The sequence below is a fragment of the Notolabrus celidotus genome, chromosome 15 (genome assembly GCF_009762535.1).
Source record: "Notolabrus celidotus isolate fNotCel1 chromosome 15, fNotCel1.pri, whole genome shotgun sequence".
Lineage (NCBI taxonomy): Eukaryota > Metazoa > Chordata > Actinopteri > Labriformes > Labridae > Notolabrus > Notolabrus celidotus.
The window spans coordinates 20,187,971-20,207,692 of record NC_048286.1 but is presented as its reverse complement, the minus strand read 5'-3'; the positions used below and the strand labels follow the sequence as shown (position 1 = coordinate 20,207,692).

Sequence of the window (19,722 nt, the reverse complement as noted above, 5' to 3'; positions counted from 1 at the left end):
AACAAGTGGATATGTAACAGCATTTAGGGCCTGTGTCCATCAACAGCATTTTTTTCTGCTGGCAGCTCCCACGACTTTAGTTTGAGAGCACTTTAGATCAGTACTTGCTGTTGCTACGTCATAAACATTATCCCATGGCACTTTCACTTCTCTTTGTAGTGACTTTGAATTTAAAATGCTCTGTCTACTTTACTTTCATTCATGGAAAATAAAAGAGACACAAAAATAATCATTAGAAAACTTGTCCTGGCATAAGCCGTCTCTAGAACTAGAAACTGTATCCTTTAAAAAATCAGTGTGTTTAGTTTGTCCAATGTACGGACCTCTGCCGTTGTTGTTGAGAGTGTTGATATCAGAAATTTCGCCCCTTCTTGATTTTAATATTAATAATAATAATAATACATTTTATCTATATAGCACCATTTAAAAACATTTTTACAAAGTGCTTTACAGAGTGCAAGACGTAGCGAGTGAAAACACTAAAGCACATGACAAAGGTAAGGAGAGCTAAATTGAGTTCAGTAAAAACAATAATAAAAAACATGCAGAAATTCGACCAAGAGTCAGACCAAAAGTCAGAGATGAGTTAAGAAATAAAAGCACATTTTAAAAAGTGTGTTTTAAAAGAGATTTAAAAGAGGACAAGGATGTGGCTTGCCTGATCTCCTCCAGCAGGTCATTCCAGAGTGATAGAAAAGTGATAAAGTGTGACCCTGTTCCAAAAGTTGAATTTGAGAGCACCATGACAATTGACAGCTGACACATAGGGCACTTTGTATAGAACAAAGGGACTTCAGGTATTAAAAGAAAAGGTCTCGAATCAGGCAGGAACTCTTGGTGACCACAGTTGTGAACTAATGACACCATTGAGTCAAGCTCACCAAGCACCCCTAGATTCAAAGTTATGTCTCTCATCATGTTAGTCCAAAGTAAGCAGGTGCCTTAAATCAAGGTTAGTATGACTTGTTCCAACTTTGTCTAAAGACACAAAGTGCTCAGACCTTTCTCCCTCTTACTCAGCACTAATTTTAACAATATGAAGGCCAAATATAATGTAGAAGACCATACACGCCACTTTTTACCAAAGAAGCCAAGTTATAAGTACTGAACACAAAACTCTGATTTGACTTAATAAAATGCATTTATGAAAATGAGTCACAGAGTCAAATATAAACTCATGTATCACTGTAGAGGTCTTTTTTCCAAACAGTGGTGGATTGTCACAGTACCGACATCCAAACCTTTGTGACACACTCCTAAAAGGAATCAGACAGGCTCCATTGAAATAAACAGAGATAGATATGTCATGTTGTGGTGACAAACAGTTACAGATACAGAGCTGGATTATTAAACACTCAGCTAAGCAGAAAGGATTTCAGTACATTTTTGCAGTATCAGTTTATCTGAGCAGGACTCACCGAGGTCTGTTTGTTCCCAGCTGAGAGAGGGAGCGGAGCGTGCTGTTAGGACCCAGGGCTGCTCTGTGTGAAGGTGACGGATGCTGTGGGGTTTCTCTGTCCTCCTGACAAATACACCGTCACTGCTGTTCAGAAACAATGGCCTCTTTAAGATGCCTCAACGTACTGTCATCCATCTCCTCTAAGGCCACTTTAAATGACTTCTAGAGATTATGTTTCTGCAAAGATAGCTGGATACAACTAGGAAATGCAAACCCCACAGCAGTAGGTTAGTGATAATGGTCATATCGCCAACACAATGGCAGAGCAGAACAGACCAGCCCGCGGGCTAATGCTCTACAACAACCACAGACCCACACAGCAGCTGCACTAAAGAGCTCTGTTAAAGGGTTGCTGCTAAAAAAAACACTTCAAATTATTTGTAGTTTTCTGTGTTTTCTGTTATTTTTTTCTATACCTCTCCTCACACTTGTTATCTGATCTATGTTCACAATTTTCAATTCATCTGTACCAGTTCAGAAAACAGAAACCCTGTGATTTGTGCAAAGCCAATTTTGTGCATCCACACGTGTACTTGTGTACTTTCTTTGAGAGTACACAAGTACATGTGTGTTTTTAGCTCAAGCCTGACAAACACAGAAGTCATTAGAGAAAATAGAAGACATTTTTCAACCTGAAGCTTTTTCAAGAAACCTGGGAAAGGCAGACAATATGTATCAGGTTGAGCCTTTTAAAAAAGCAGGTAGCTAATTTAGTTACCTAGTTCGCCAAAAAGTAACTCCATATGCGGTTAGTTGCATGAACTTCTGTGTGGACCGTCATTAAAAATTGACTCATGAAAATGAGCCCAAGGCTGAGAATTATGGGAGAGAGTAATTCTTTCAATAATGGCCTTTATGGCTTCATCATTACAGCTGTGAAAAAAACAAATTCTGTTCACATTGTGTGTATTTCTATATTGAAATACATATCAAATGGAACCAAATAACAGTCGCACTGCTTACCCTGTTGTGGGTTGCTGTGGTCTGGAGCCAATCAATGAACAAGAGGCAGGGAACATCTTGGACAGGTCACCAGTCAGTCACAGGGCTGACAAATGTAGACAAACAACCAGTCACACTCATATAGCCAATCCCAAATTCACCTAATGAGCATTTCTTTGGAACATGGGAGGAAGCGTGACTACCTGGAGAGAACACATGCATGTACAGAGAACACTCTTGCTGCAGTGCTAACCACTGCACCACTGCATTGCCCAATGAAAATGACATGTGTGATATAAATCATACCCAGCAAAACATTTACAAAACTGGTGTCTCTTTTGCTCCTCTTGAGTCCAGATATCCTGTAATGAGAAGAAAAAAATATGCATGACATAAGAGATTTTGCAGTGACTGTTTATTTCCAACCAGTCTTCCTCTCTGCTGTTTTTGTTCTTAGGTCACTGCAACTCTCCGCATGTTACTGCCACCTGTAGATCAGGGGAATAATATTACACATTTAACAGGAATGTGTGTCACCTGCATCCTGCTGAGGGCAAGATACAACCATGTCAAGCCATGAAAACATGGCTCCATAGTCCTACAAATGGACAAAAGCTCCATAGGGTACCTTTCTACTTCATGGACTGCTTGCTTTGATTTGATAACACACTCATAAAGACGGTTTAGTAACTTTTATAATATATGCTGTTGTCTCTTATTAGTTTTATAAAAGCCACCATCCAAAGAGAGGGGCTCTCTGGTATTTTTGTCTTTCTCAATGTGTGTGCGCGTGTAAACGTGAGTGTGTGTCAGTGAGTGTGAGTGTGTGTGTGCCGTGATGAATAGCCACAGTGTCAGTGAGAGTACAGACCTTGACAGAGCAGAACAGATGAGATGATTCAGAAGCCAAAGCATTGTCCTGGCTCTCATCACTTCAGCTGGCGGCCCAGAGCAAATATTATCGGAGGAAGTGGATGATGGAGGGAAATCACTGAACGGCCGCCTTCGTTTCCTGTCGCAAAACAATCAGGGCTGAAAGAGCCTAAAGACCCAGGGAGATTAAATGTTTTGCCAGCAAAACAAATGAGCCTATACTGAGGACAAGGGGTAATATACGTGAGGAACTTCTTTTTCCTTATTTCCAATGCATCACATTCCCTGCTCTCCATATTTCTGGAATATATATCACTTCTTTGCTTTCTCATAGACAGCTCAGTGGACACATTACAGCTCCTCCTCTGTCTTTTTCAAGAGAAGGAAAACTTCATGACAAAAGATTATAAAACTTAAAATACTAGATCGTAAGTTATCATTTATTTTAGGGGCCTTTTCAGGAAGCTGCATGTTAAGAGTTGATAATTATCCAAAAGCTGTGTGCATGAGCTGCATACCGAGCCCTGCTGCTAATGCTCTCTTCATCCTCCTCCTCCTCCTCTTGTCCTCCAGGAGACACACAACTCATTACATAAGTTGTTGTTGAAAGCAGATGTACAGTATAGTACTGAACACAGACTCATGTTACAGTTTGAATTCATCTAATGTCTTATAGACATTAAATAAATAGTATAAATATAAGGTGTATTGAACCTTAAAAATGGTCTTTAGGTGTATTGATCAAAAAGTGTACACCGCAATAACAATAATTCATAGCATTTTATATATGTTTTATATAATAACAACACAGCATGGCCATATTGGTTAGCTTGGATACATAGTTGCTAATGTATAGTATCAGGGTTACACCGTCAGTGTTTGAAGGAGAGGAACACAGATACATAAGGCGTTTTTCGGCCTCAGGAACTTTACCCCAGAACTAGGGACTTTACCCCTGAACTACATGCGTTTTGAACGGAGCAACCAGGGTCTAAATTTAGTTCAGGGGTAGATAATCTCCCCCTGAAAAACCCCTGCTTTGGGTGTAGTACTTTTCAAAGTCACAGTGTTTGTGGAGTTTACAGAGTTTTTGAAACACAGTGGGAGTTCCTGGGAATGCATGCTAGTTTAGTTTTTTATTAAGATTTCAAAATATTATTTAAATTTTTTTTTTTCCTCCAGACGTCACTGGCCAGATTTTCACAATCTACCTGGGACTTCAGCCTGCAGTCGAAACGCAGACAACAATGGGGGCACAGGAACCTTTTAGTTCAGGGTAAAGTAGTTCTGGGGGCTAAAAGACCCCGGAACTCTTGGTCGAAATGCACCTATAGATATGCTTGCAGAGGTGAACTGTCAGGCCCCTCAAGCCCCTCAGAGAGGACCTCATTTTTATTTATAAAATATGTGTTATTCATATTCATTTGGAGCACTTACATTCATCACATATTTTAAAGCCCTCACTCATCACATTCTGCTGTATGAACATGTTAGTTGGCACTCTGTGTCTGCACATAGACTAAAACAGTGCTGTATTCTCATTCATAGATCTATTTTAGGTCTGCTTCCTTCATACCTTCTAACCCACACCAATCAGAAGAGTACAGAAACTTATACTTACCTTTGGTCCCAGGATCTTTCCTTACTGTCTGTTCCAAAGGTCAGAACTGAACAAAGGCGCTTAAGTTAGCTGTCCCTTAACAAAAAGAGGTGAAACTTAAGGATCTGGTCTCAAATCTGCTGATTTGATGGTGATGTTAAACCAGTTGAAAGCAGGCACATCTGACAGTAGGAGTTCTACCATATGACTTTGGTTGATTTGGGCAAATGATTGCTATTCCACTTAGTTATGTCTTGTATTTTAATATATTACAAACATTAACTTTGTATTATGTATGTGTATTAGCTGCTCATTGTCAGAAGCTTTGGATACTGTTCTGCTGTCTGCCTTGGCCATATCAATCTTGAAAAATAGATTTTTAATCTCAACATGTTTTTCTCCTGGTTTAATAATGGTTCAAGAATAAAATTGAAACAGTCTGATTTTGTTTTGCCTTTTCATTTCCTGTTGGAGTATGAGGGGTTAAACGAAAGAAGAAAGTTTGTCAGCCTTTCAGGATTTTCCAGCTCTGCTGTTGCTGGGAGGAAAAACGTTTTGCTTCCAGCTCTGTGATTGGTGGTCCAGCAATGAAATTATGGAGGGCCTTATTACCATCATAGATGATGCATAAACTAGCACCTGGACACCCTGTAGCTGCTCTGCTGTCATCAACTGTTGAGTACTAAGTGATAGCCACTTAAACTAGGCACGGTTACATTTGTGTGCTTGTAATGTATGATTAATATGTTTATTCAGTTATTGGAATAATAATAAATGAGTTATAAGCGAGCAGGTCAAAAATAGAACTCATAATTCATGTGCTGAGTAAAAGAAAAGGTAGACCAATGACACCTGTGGTCCTTAAACAGTGTTTGTTACAGAATGTGAGAATGCTTTGATGAGTATATATTTGTTTTTTAAAGTCTGATTTATCATTAGATAAATTAAATATTGATATTGTGCTAAAAGGTAAGAAGCAACAGAAGAAGATGTCTAAGTGACCAGCTTGCTAGCTAACCTTTACCACAGTGTGTGACTCCAACTGCAGCACATATCAACTCGGTGGAGATGACACATAAGATCAAGGAACTCACACCAAAAAAATAATTCCTCACAAATAAAGTAAACCAATAACATAAAACAAATATAGGTCAACTCAATATAACTGAATCTTTTTTCTTCTTCAAATAAAATGACAGATGTAGTAGAGCATGTGACCCCTCCCTCTGTCACTAACTGTGTTTTTCTCTTGATCATTTCAGCTTCACGCACTTCTCACTTCTCTCTCAGCCCACTGACTGTCCAACAACTGAGATGTGACTGAAGCTGCCTGTGGCTCTAAAATGATTTACTGTATCTCTTTCTCTCTTTCTCTCTCTGTCTCTTGCTCACTGACTCATTCATGGAGCTCAGACCAAATGCTAATCCTGGCATTCAGATGTGAGCTGTGTTCTCTGGTTGCTCCCCAGTGCGGAGAGAGACATTGGCAGAAGCTGCTCGACCAGAGGGCAGAAGGGTGAATGCTTGAGCCTGTGTGACCTCTTCCCATGCACACAGACAGGGATATTTTCTTTGCACTTTCACAAGAACACATGCAAATGTTAAACCATTATCAGAATGCACAGGTTATAGATTAAAATGTATTTTTTGTATCTATTTTTTTGTTGTTGCTGGGATGGCCCCTGAAGACTTCCAACGTTTTAGCTTTTGAATAATGGACAGAAAAGTAAGTTTGCAGTTGGAGCTGTGAGAGGAAAACCTAGAAGGAGATGGATGGGCTGGCCGAGGATACCAGAAAGAAGCTAAATAAGCAAATTGCCCTCTGGAGGTAAACAGCCAGGGGGGGTAGTGCAGGAGATGCTGATATGATTAATTGAAGTAGGACAGCCAGGGACACAGCAGAGGACCGGCACTGCAGAGGGAAGCAGGTAGAGGACAATCCTTGGCCATATACAGGATGAAACTATATACTGCCACTACATATAGCTTCACTACCTGCTGTAGTATCTGCCTGCAGCCACTATCAGTGCATTGTTTCCTCATTGAATTACAATGAAATGGTTAGAGAGAGAGAGAGTTTGTGTGTGTGTGTTATAGAGCTACAGCGAGAGGGAGAGAGAGGACATTATGTCACGTCAAGGTAAAACTCTGAACGCGCACTGCGGATGGCCTCACCACATTTGTACCAGCCGCATGGAGGCAACATGAATGGTGTGTCCAAAGCTCACCTTGCATGTAATTTTAATTTTTCTATCTCAGTGTGCCATGCATAATCAGTGAGAGTGTGTGTGTTGTGTGTGTGGTGTGTGGTGTGTGTGTGTGTGTGTGTGTGTGTGTGTGTGTGTGTGTGCACGCGCATAGGGAAAGAATAAGGAAATAGCCAGAGAGAAAGAGAACGGGTGGGTGCTGCTCCTAGGCTGCCAGAGGAGTGTGTCCTTGGACTGCCCTCATCTCTGACGCACACACCCACCCACCCTTTCACACACATATACACATACGCACACACTACTGCTACTGGTTCATTTACTCTCTCTCCCCGTATCAGACAAACGCAAAAGTAGGGCTTGCATGTGCATGCACGAGCTCTTAGGTAAAGAAATAAATAAACTTGCTGCTGTGCTCTGCTGTGTGCATACAACACTCACACACGTGCAAAGCTCTTAGACTGAGCTCAGACATCTCATCAGGGATGCAGCAGAGCCCCTGTCTGCAGAGAGAGAGAGAGAGAAAGAGAGAGAGAGATCTCATCTTATGTGGGGTAGAACAAGGGTGGAGGGGTTGTTGGCTGATTTACAAGGTTGACGTGTGTGTCTGTGTTTTCGTTGCAGTGACCGTTGTAACCCTAGTAGCTACAGCAAATGCTCACACCACACTGCATCAAGCAATGAATAAAAAGTCCACACACAGGGGTAGTATGCCAATGCGCTCATCTTTTTATTGCACAACAATGTATCGTCTTTTTACGAACGCTTTTAAACGACATTTGCCACTGACTGACAGACCAGCTTATTGAGAGAGACCAGGGTGTGGCTCTGTGTTCTCGGCCAGCAGAGGTGGTGGACAAGACGCCTTTTGGACACAGGATCAAATCAGAACCCCGGGCCTCACTCCAGCTGTGCATCTCAGCCTGAAAGGACTTAGCTGCACAAATATCACCAGAATTTAAAGCTTCCCCACTCTTTTCTTCCATGATCCTTTGAGATCAATTAGGAAATGCTCGGGCTCAGAGCTGATTGTTCCTGGACTGTAGACATCAACTTAGACAGAGCTGGAGTTCTGAAATACTTTTAGTTAAGAGCAGAAGCCGAGCACAGCCTGAGATGGTTGCAGATTGGCCTCCAGAGAGAGAGAAAGAGAAGAGAGGACACACACTGTGTCAGATATCTGTGCTGTTGTCTACATGGTGCTGGTAAAGTGTGTCTGAATGCCCACACCGAGCTGCTCGTGCATGCTGTGGAATGCTACTAAAGTCTAGGGATGTGCTAGAGTCATTTATTTCTAGGAGCATTACAGGGTCGGTTTTCTTTTTAGAAGGAGTGGATTTGCGACCATGTAACACTTTCCAGCTTGTGCTGGCGGTCTCTTCAGCTTCACATGGGTTTAGATCCCCCACCCCAACCCCTTTTAATGGCGTCGTATTCTCAAGTGGGACCAACATTATAGAAGGAAAGGCACAGGAACACACGCACACACACACAAACAAACTCAAGCACCGATACACAGAGTCCTGAAGCAGAGAGAAGGCTTAGGTAAGCTAAGCAGGCTACAGTAGCTACGCCACAAAGGTTAACTGTAATACTAAATAAAATCATTTTACAGTAGTTGGTACATGACAGTGTCTAGTCTGAAGGTCCCCACTAAGAATCGTACACAGAGCTTTGCTTAGAGGAGAAAAATACGAGCATGCACTCTGCTGTGGGCTGTCAAGGTAACCGACCGTGGGTCGAGCTCGTGACTGCCGAGGCTCATTCAGCCTTGAGAGATCTTTTTTTTTTTTTTTCAAATGGCAAAACACCAGCTTAGAGTGCAACAGAGTTAGTGTGTAAAGACCTGTGCAAACACTATAGTTTTAAACATTTTGTCCAGCATTACATGTTGTGTTTTTGTATTGATATTGTGCAGGCGTCTCCACCTTTCTTGTTTGCTTTGTCACTTTAGTTTCTGTGCAACAAGCAGGTCATCTAAGCTAACGTCCTAGACTGCCGATATCCACCAGAGCCTGCGAGCTCCCCTCTCACTGTAGAAAATGTTTCTGATACAGCAGGTTGTGGACAAACACGACAATGTGCCCCACATCTCTGTGTATACCATATGTACAGAACATGAAAGTACAGTAGTACAGCGCGCATGGTGTTGGACAGGTCTTCAAACCAACAAAATGTGCAATTTTGTGTTTCCCAAATCAGGGAAAATTTATATCACTGACATTGTCATTTTAATCAGCAATACTAGTCTTTATCTAATGTTTTTTTGTTTTTTTTTTACATATATTGCAGTTGAAATAAAAACACATTTGCATTTTTACAGGCACTACATACCACCAAAATAGGACTATGTGGAAACTAGATATACTAGGACAAGGTATATACAGTCCATGTGCATGGGGCCACATTGCAAAAACAAGAACCAAACAGAATATACCGATAAATCAAAGACACTTTTCAAACAAAAATAATACCCTGATTTGCTAACATATCAACACCAAGGCATTCAGTACCTTTTTTATATCTGGTACAGCAAGAATGAGAGGTTTGAAACGTAGAAACTCTCAATAATTGTCAGTCAGTGTCAAACACGTATGAGGGATTTCAATCCCACTTCACAGCAAGGTCCAAAGAAGAACCATTAAACAATCGCACTTTGAACCACCCGTCATCAGGCGAACACAGCGCTGTGTCACACACACCTCGACAGTGGCTTGAGGCCAGACACACTCGTGACACGGACACAAAACAAGATACCTGACAGAAGTGTGTACTGTGTTAGTGCTGTATCAGCCTCATGGCGGAGGGTTTGAACAGAGTGGTACTGATCAAAGTCTGGGATGCCATTCTTTGAGTGGGAGTGAATTACACGTTATCTTACCGGATGGATGCAATGAAATAGTGACGGTGCCTGATATTGCCTGAACGTTCCTGTAGCTCTAAACTCTCTGTCCATCTCGCTCTTACTGACTGTGGAGTCATTCAAATAATATCAGCACAGTCCTGATAGCAGCTTAATAGGGCAAACTCTGGTATTAGCACAAAGGAACAGGGAAGAGGACCAATGATTGCACTGGAACAGTATCGAAGCACACAACAGCTATTGACTCAAATGGACTCGGTTCATTCACAATCACATTGGCATTTGGCATGTACCTTTCCCATAAAAAAAGCAATACAAAGTGATGCTGATGAAGCAGGTTGAAGCATTGTGACCCAACAAAGAAAAGTGTTTAGTGCATGTTATTGATTAAAAAAAAAACAGGAAGTGACAGTGTGGCAGCTCTACAGAAACAATGAGCAGGGGTTACAAGCCATAATGAAGCCCTTGGATTAAAAACAATCACCACAACTTGTTTCAAAAAGCTCTCAGGGAAATTGGTCAAAGCTAGCGGCCCCAGCCGAGTTTTGTAATAACAATCCAAGATACTCTTTGTGTGTCTCAGCCAATTCAAAATTCAGGGGAATCTTCGGCCATGGTTACTCAACAGGTTGATTATGGGAGGATGGACGAGTCTACAGAAATCAATGGGAAGCCATGCTGCGGCGATCAATACATCTCTCTGGAAAGGTAGCAAACCTGAGTGAAATGTCCATCGCATCGATTTTACAGTTTGGCTCCGGATCGATTCTCAAAGCAGACAAAGTTGGACGTGGTGTTTATTTAACACATTGAATCAGCTGCCTATTTTCTACCCCAATTGGATTCACTTTTCGTCCTTACTTTTTAACTAGATAACAGCTCCAGGAGAAGTACTGCAGCTGTTCGGAAGAATAGAGCATTGATTTTTATTTTGATTACAAGGTCGAAGTGCAACAGAAGGTGCTTAATTGAATGTCCTCAGTGCTCACTTTAAACCCAAGAGTTCAAAGCGGGTACAGCTTGCTCTCGATCACGCTCAAACCAATCAATTAACAAAAAGGAAAAAAGGTGTCCTCTTATGTGTAAGGGGTGGTGTTAGGAAAGGGGGTGGTAGCATACAGGTTAAATACGGCGATGTTCCACCCAGGGAAGCATCATTGAACTTAAAAGGTCGCATAGACACTCGTCAACACATACAGCAACACCCACAAACCCCCCTTGCATCATAAAAGCCTCTTTTAACCTCTGTCCCATTATTTACATTGGCAGTTTATTTCTGATTTGCTGTCTTCCTTCTCGTATGGCATACATTCAGCAAGAGAAGGCTTTTAGGTTCAGCAGGATCAGAAGACTTTGAACAAATATTACCAAAGCTTCGAACTTATCACAAATTTGAGTGATAGGATCCAAATTTTGAAACATTCATGGGGGTTTCAGGTGATATGGGGCACATAGAGACTTTGATATGGAGCAAAGAGTTTTTTTTTTTTTGTTTTGTTTTTTTACAAATGAGGCATTTTTACCCCATGTTGCCCTCCCCCAAACCCCCCCATTCAGCTTACAATTTATTCTCTTCCAATGGGCTTTAAAGTGACGTTTTAGAGGATCTGACTTGCTGAACTCTAAGCATGTATCCTCCTGTGACTCTGAACCTGTTTGCTTTTGTTTTTCTATGAAAATTGACACAGCACGTCCTCTCATTACCCCTGACATTTTTGGTTAAGGTAACAACATGGTCACTGGATTACAATACCTCAAGTGAAGCCACAATAGCTGCTGGATTCTTTAAGGTTTCACATTGAAAAGAAAACAAAAGGAAAAAAAAAAACAAGTTCACTTTTCCTGTACAGGCTATGTATAGATATTATATTCATATATATATATTTATATATATATCTATAGCGGGGTCGCGTATTGCAGAATTATATTGAATGTGTAATCAATAAAACCTAGACGAAAACAAGCAAGTATACAGTATGGGTTGTTCACAAATGTTTCCTTTCCATAAAGCTCAGATTATTTAACCACCTTTGCCTTCAGGGTTACAATCAGAGTGCTGAGTGAACATCTGACCGCCCAGAGGTGTTTCATGAAAACAGGTCAGAGCCAACGTCAGCATGTCAAACCGATCACGCTCAACAAAGCAGTGTACAAAGTATGTGTCCATCCTCTGAAAATAGAACCAAAACGTACCAACAAACTCACGCACACAGACTTACGCCCACATATACACAAACACACAAACCAAATATATGGCTTCTAACGTTGAATCAAGGCAGTTAAATAAATGGCATTTTCTTCTATGTTTCTTTTTTAGTTGATACAGACACAACCAGACTTTGTGTTCGAGCTCAACTTTGGTTTGGGTAGATACAATGAATATAATCCCTCCGAACTTTTTTCATCAACTATTTACACATCGATGTAAGATCGACCAGCGGTCTAAAACACTACTTCACTACTATTTGAAACAATATGAAGAGCAATGTGTTCTTTTGCTACGACAGCTTATACAGAAAGAAAATTACACTCAAAACTTTTTGAACGCTTAAAATGTCATTGTCATTTGACCTCAAGTCCCTGATTTTCATTTTAAAGTCCAGCTCCTGCTAGATTGCATTGCATGGATTCTACACAGTATGCAATAGTTACATTAATCGTACTCTTCTTCATATCTTTACAGTAAAGACAGCGATATACAGTAGGTGTTTGGAAGCAGAGTGTAAGGGGTGATACTAAGACTAAAGGTGCTGGCACAGTAGACTAGACCAGTTCCACCTTAAGTTATACTAGTTTAATTGTATAGACTCCTCCTAGTCAAAGTGTCTCAAAGCTTTGAGTTGCTCTTTTCTTTCTGCTGACTCCAGCACAGTGCATCCAGGTCCAATGACGAGTGGCGCTGGCGGTAGCTGATTGGTCATTTAGCAGGCTGACAGATCAGCTGGACTGACCTACAGAACAAACAGATTCTCCTACAAAAAAGGCCTCTTTCCTGAACTCTACCAGGGTCACAAGTTGGAAGACAGCCGGGATCTGGCAGAGTCTAGCTCTGGAAGGCTGACAATTGAATCTTTCTTGGGAACTCCAGAGTCTGGAGGTCCCGATCCAGCAGCTGCTGCTACTGCCACCACCCCAGCAGGTCCACCGGGAGGAGGTGTGGAGGCAAAGGCCACCCTTTGTTGAGCTCCCGCTGGTCTCCCCACCCCCGATGGCCCGGGTAGGCTGGGATGAGATGCTGAGGGGGGCCGATGGAGTTGTTGGAGGTGCGGGGGATGTTGGAGGGCTAGGGGCCGCAGAGGCAGCTTGTGGTGTTCCGTCCTGGGGGAGTGAAGGCTGGGAGGCAGACAGGGGCCCGGGTATCCTGGCTCAGGCTACCTGTATGAAGGGAGTGGGTGCTCTTGTGTGGAGGCCGGCCTCTGCTGGGTCTGTGTGGGGCTGGGTGCATGGTGCTGTACTAGGGACAACTGGGAACCAGAGGGTCCTGCACTCGCCATGTACTGGAAAGTCCGTCCTGGAGCAGCAAGGGGGCTTTGGACAGGTGGACTGGAGATCGCTGACCCAAATGCCCCTCCAAATGCCTGAGGGGGCTGAGACTGAAGAGGAGACATTGAGGACAGGGCTGGCCAGGTTCTGCATCACCTGAAACCTTCGAACCCATCCGAGGAGACTGCAGAGTTCCAGGACCAACCAGAGGACTTGCCATCTGAGGACAGAAGCTCATGGCCACCGCCTGCTGTAGAGTAGCGATAGCAGAGCCCGCCTGCGACTGGCCGGGTTGAGCAAACATACCACCCATGGAGGGGGTCATTGACATGGCCCTCGGCCGCTGCAGGTCCACCAGCTTCACCATCTCACGGTCATACTTGACAATCTCCTGGATCATTTCGTTCTCCTGATTGTTGAAGACCCCAGAGTTGAGATCGTGCTGAACCTTGTGCATGAGGATGGAGTTCTTTTTACCTGAAGAAAGGAACAGAATGATTATCACAGAGCTGAATGAGAGTGGAGAGGACAGAGAGGACAAAGAGCAGAACAAGAATACATTTATGGAAACAAGAGGATTTGGAAAGAGAGAACAATATGAGTTGGATATAGCTTGTGATGTCCTTCACACCAGGTACATCCTCTAGCAGAACAAGCCCTGAGGAAAATGAACATGTCACCCTGCACTCTCATCTACCGTTACAGTGTGCCGTGTCATTTCCAGAGAACAGCACGGCTCATTTTACAGCATTTTTCAACATTTATGATCTGGAAACATTCACTAAGAGTAATATTATTTCATTTTTCTGTGTATGGGGTTAATTTCTTTTATCAACAAAGAACTACATGCAGAGATCTACTGCTGCTTACAAGACAACATTTAAACAATCTTTATTTCCTTATTGGCATTGCCCTGTCTGCAGACTTAATGTTTTACCATAATGATAAAAAGATAATACAATGTTGTCCTGCCAGACATAGATGTATTGTGTTACCTATGCGGTCTAGCCGATCAATGGCAACGGTCTCAAGGCTCGTCTCATCATGGGGTACTCTTCCAGCACCTCGTTGAAGTGGTCAACAGACAGCGAGTAGAGTCGACAGTAAGTCTCCGCTCGCACGCTGGCTGTTCGCCGACCCCTCGTCAATAAACAGATCTCTGAAATAACGAGGAAGAAAGTGAAGCATCTTTGAATAAAGGATCTAACACCAGCATCAGCAGAAAGCAACAGATGTGAGCCACACGCTTTGTCATACCTCCAAAATAAGAGCCATCAGAGAGCTTCATCGCAAGAGTTCCCTTGGTGATGACACTGCAGACTCCATGCTGAATGAAGTACATTTTCTTCCCAATGGTTCCCTCTCTTATGATGTAATCCTGAGGCTGGAACACCTCAAAGCGCAGCTTGGTTAACATGGCGGTCACAAAGTACGGCTCTGCATTGGCAAACAGCGGCATGGACGCCACCAGCTTACGACAGTTGAAATTTACGATTTCCTTCGAACAAACATAAAAACAGTGTTTGTGTGGGAAGAGAGGCCGATCAAAAAAATCCATCTGGAGTTCTGTACCCCGATGAAGTGTATTTTGCTGCATGCATTAAAGCTGTTTATTCAGGGATTTAGTTTATAAACACATCTTGAAAGCATCTGTGATAAAGAGTCTACAAAATGAAGGCTACAATCAAGTACTGTTTTTTGTACTTCCAAAATCAAACATGCAAATCACTGAAAGGAAGACCTCCGAGAATTATCTTAGGTTCAAACAAAACAAATTAAGTAAAGCACTGAAACACACTACGACTAAGTTGATATGTTTATGTGAAAATGTTCATACCTCTTTGAGGGGCTCGCTGAGTTCTCCCAGAATGCTCTCCTCATCAAACATCTTGCCCTGGTACCTGTGCTCATAATAGTCATGGATTTTCTGTCGGAAGTCTGCAGGCAGCTTGTGGAAGGACATATACTGCTCCACTTGTTTGTACTGTTAAAGAGAGAGAAGGGCAGACAGAGATAATGTAATTTATTTGATAAGAAATCCTTTTTCAACTGTATCAGAGTTTAATTGTTGTGTCTCAATTAAAGGGGGAAGTCTGGTTACAGTCTATAGCTGTGTTCTAATTCAAGGTATGGATCCTTCACAGGAACCGGCCTTCTTAGCCTGCGTTCAGAAGGCTGGAAGGCTGAATTGATGTGATGTGAGATGGTCTTGTCGACTGAGGATTTCCTGTTTACGTCATCCGCTGTTCCTGCCCTTAACTGGTGTTAAGTTAGCATCATGTAACCTAACCACCATCATACTCATGTTAAAGATCATTCAAAAAAAGTTTAAGGCCTGCCATCTTTTGTAGCATTAGTATCCTTCACCATTACACAATACTAATACTCAACAGTGTGTTAATCTGCTGCTTGAGAATTTGCTAGTTTTTTTAAGTGATGTGCAAAAAATCACATGATATGCATGTGTCAGCTGCATTTGAAGGAGCCTTCAAAAGAGGACAGCCATAAACACACCAGATGACTAATGAAACTATAACATTCAAAATATTTATGTATAACTTAAAGGTTCATGACAAGACTTGGGTGAATGAATGGGCGTGTGATTCAGAGCCTATGGCAGGGTAGTTTTTTTGAAGTATTGCAAAACACATTTCTGGTAGGGATGCACCGATCCGATCCTGGTATCGGATATCGGCTAGATCAGACTCAAAAAGCTACACCGGATATCGGTGACAAAGGGCCGATATATAGTGCCGATCCATATGGCAGATCTATTCATCTCAGTTCTATGTTTTTCTGTGTTTACAACAGCCATGCATGTGCGCCTCCTACGACATCACTGCCGGCCGGTCTGTGCATCTTTGCCAGGTGGAGCATGATGGAGGATAACTATAGAGGCTCTGCAGTTTAGATGCACGCTTCTTTTGCTAGCAACTCCGCCGGAACCTTGCAACATGTGCAGCGGTAATGTTTCGACGGATGGCAGTCGCACTGAAAATATAATGGAAGCCCAAAGGAGGAAGTTTACATCAGCTGTAGCCGACTGCAAAGAAGGAAGAAACCTTCAATCAATGGATTCAAATTGTGAAAAAACGGACAGGTTATTGGATTTAATTGTTCCGGATCCTTGAAATAAAGGGATTCCAGCCTCTGGTTTAGCACTTGGAACCCAGGTACAGTTCACCATCTAGTCAGAAAAGCCTGAAGTTGCCAAAACAGGATTCTATCCTCCCATTAAGGAATAGAGATCGTTAAATCAATACCAGGATCTGATCGGCTAGTATCGGTATCGGCAGATACCAAAGCCCAGGAATCGATATCGGTATCGGGACCTAAAAAGTAGGATCGGTGCATTCCTAAATGCTTGTTTAGAATATTAACAGTGACAAAGGTTTACAATAGTGCCTGTTTTAGCTAATTGATACACACATTAAAAACACAATATAAAAGCTTTGAAACAAGACAGTCACCCAAAAACCTGAAAAATATCAAGAAAGGTTATGAAGCATTTGAAAAAGTGTTTTGAAGAACGAAGGATCTGATCCTAAGTGTTTTATACAACCAGCAAGAAACACTAGTATGTCAGTAGCCTCTTAGCTGTAGCAACCTCAGAAGCACAGTATAATTTGTTATTTGTCACGATATCCAGTAAGTAATACACTTTTTATTTTTTTTACCCACACTCAGATGCCAGTCTAAAGTAGTAAACCTGCAATAATCCCACCTTTATGACGGTCATAATGTTCCATTTATATTTCAACTGTTGAGAAGGAGCTGGTGCAAAGCTATGGCCCTTTTGGAGCCTGCAGTTTATGGTACTGATGCATCCTCAGAGATTTTTTGAAACATTTCTTCTTCACACAATGCAAAACAATTCAACAACACCACAAACTGAGAAACAGCCCATCAATAATACTACACACGGTTCCTTTGTGGGATGAATCAACAGTGTTTCACCCGCTTTCTCCCTGTGAGTCAACAAACACAAAAAGCACAAGCACTTGCCCTTCAGCTGTCAACCAAATGAACACCCTTGCCCTCGGATCAATGCTGTGAAGAAGTCAATCAATGCCTGATCAATGGAACGTGAAGGGTCCAACACAGCAACAACACAAACAATCGGCTTTTATTGTTGAGATATGCTAATCGCAATCCATCAAGAGTGACCATTTAGCAACAGCATGGCTGAGCTGCAGAAGAAGGGCAGAGGTAGCTAAACAGAACAAGCAGGCAGACATCAGTCGAGAAAAGGATTTCTGTTAGACTGTGTACCTCCACCAAGCCCAAATGTAAAGCTATATAAGATAGACAGCTCACCCCTGCACCTATGAAGCTGTCTATAACAGTTCTGAGAGGCAGAGTGACAGCTCAGCAGGCAGACACATACTCACTCTACACACTGAGGAAGTCATCGTCTATACTATCTCCATCCCAAAAAAAAAACTCCACTGAATGTCACAGAAACTATCAGCTGGAATTAAGGGACACCTCCTGACGTGGTGTTTAGCAGGTTGGCTTTGAAGTGGCGAGACTAGCCCACAGCTGGGTGGGGTCACTTCTGTTTCCGACAATATTGGGTATAATATCTTGTCAGAGGCCCAGAGCCAAACAAAGAGGTCCACCTGCTCCAGCACTGTTATGAGCTCTGGGCCTACAAAAGCAAGCAGATAAACGCGTGTGTTTGTTCTCTGACACAGACAGAGCAGCTCCCTGTTTCCTAAAGAGAGGGATATTTGGCAAACAAAGATTTGTTGTTACACATTATTGAATACTTGTTACACTGGGAGAATCCTGCCAGAAATCCTATGAGTAATATGAGTCACATTTTCAGCCTAAAGGATCCTACATAGCAAACCTGCTGACTTTCCCAGGTGTTAGATACTGAGGCTTTGTCATGGCCTATGCAGTCTTATGCAGACACACTGAGTACCATTACAAGAAATGCACCAAGCTCTTTACTAACTTTAACAACACAGCAATATGAGATACTCAGGGACATGGCTGTAAGAGCTGAAGTTAAAGACAATGTCCATGCAGATAACAGCGATGGGTGGGATGAACAACACAGCACCTCACTTTGGAGAGCTTCCTTTGAATATCATACATAGATTCATTATTTAACCATACCTTGTGATGTTACCCCAACCTTTAGTATTTAGTTTTCATGCCTATACTCAAAAAATACACTCATACTATGAGTGTTGTTGCAATCTTTAGAGATTGTGCGTTTGATTGAAGCCAAACTGTAAAGTGTGAATGTTTGATGGCCAGGGCTTAGAGCGCTTTTACGTACCCAACAAAACTCCAGCTGATTTATCTGTACCTGAAAAACCATTTCTAAATTTAGGTGCACTGTACATGAACTGTTGCATTTCATTAGACTTTAGTCCTTCAGTTATTGAATAAAGTAAATTAATGCAAACTTAAATATTCATGCATCATTTTTGGGTGGATATCTTTTACTATCCATTCTTGGCTGGACTCTGTGACCCGTAGACATCAGCAGACGCTTGGCATCTTCCCTGGTGTTTCTCTGCCAGGTTTGTACTTCAGCTATTTTCAGGCCCTGTTTATTTCAGGCGCTGCACTGTCTGGTCTTCAGCACATGAAATACGTTCTCTGTTGTGTCCTGGTGCAATATCTGAAAATCCAGTGCAACCTTGTCTTCCAAAATAGAAATGAAAACTCACAAATAGCATCACCCCTTCAACACAGGTCTGCCCAAATCAAATAAAAATCACTTTGCAATAACTAAAAGGTTCCTTCAATCCATTATTGTCTTCCAACAAGCTCCAAAGGCCTGTTAAGATTTGGAAAATTAGCTGACATTACTTGTCTTGTAGAAAAGCAACAAAAGTACTCCACCAACCACAAATGTACGACACTACAAGGCCAACCACACTATAATTAATATAAACTACTAACATGCCAATTCTGACCACTTCACAATTTTTCCATATACTTTGTTGATTTCTTAAAATGTCCATGTTTGGTTTGTGTTCACTTTCAGGGGGTAGGGCAACACAATTTTACACATCATTAATTTAGCTGTGGGCTAGTCCCATAGGAGAGCCTGCAGAAATGCAGATTTATGGAAAGGACTCAATTTGACATTGAAAAGTCTGCATTGTAGTCCCAGGGTTTCACAGTGGTACAGCCCTGATCCCTCACAGTTACCCCTAAGAGGCATAAACATACTATTTCTGCAAAGAGGGTGTTAGTATATCATGATCTCACAGTGCAATGCTGGAAGAAGTGTTCTCACATTGTCAAGAGAAAGACATGCGTGTCTGACTGA

At 42.0% G+C, this 19,722-nt stretch overlaps 1 long non-coding RNA gene and 1 pseudogene across 1 annotated transcript; both read right to left on the bottom strand.

Moving 5' to 3' along the window:
- Positions 1-1,156: 1,156 nt before the first annotated feature.
- LOC117827226 lies at positions 1,157-3,486 on the bottom strand. Its single transcript, XR_004634166.1, has 5 exons — positions 3,273-3,486; positions 2,708-2,763; positions 2,423-2,507; positions 1,419-1,543; positions 1,157-1,256 (listed from the first exon to the last, which is right to left on the bottom strand). It is a non-coding gene; the product is annotated as an uncharacterized LOC117827226 (long non-coding RNA).
- An 8,366-nt stretch (positions 3,487-11,852) lies between these two features.
- Positions 11,853-19,722, bottom strand: part of LOC117826323 — a 37,656-nt pseudogene continuing 29,786 nt past the window's right edge.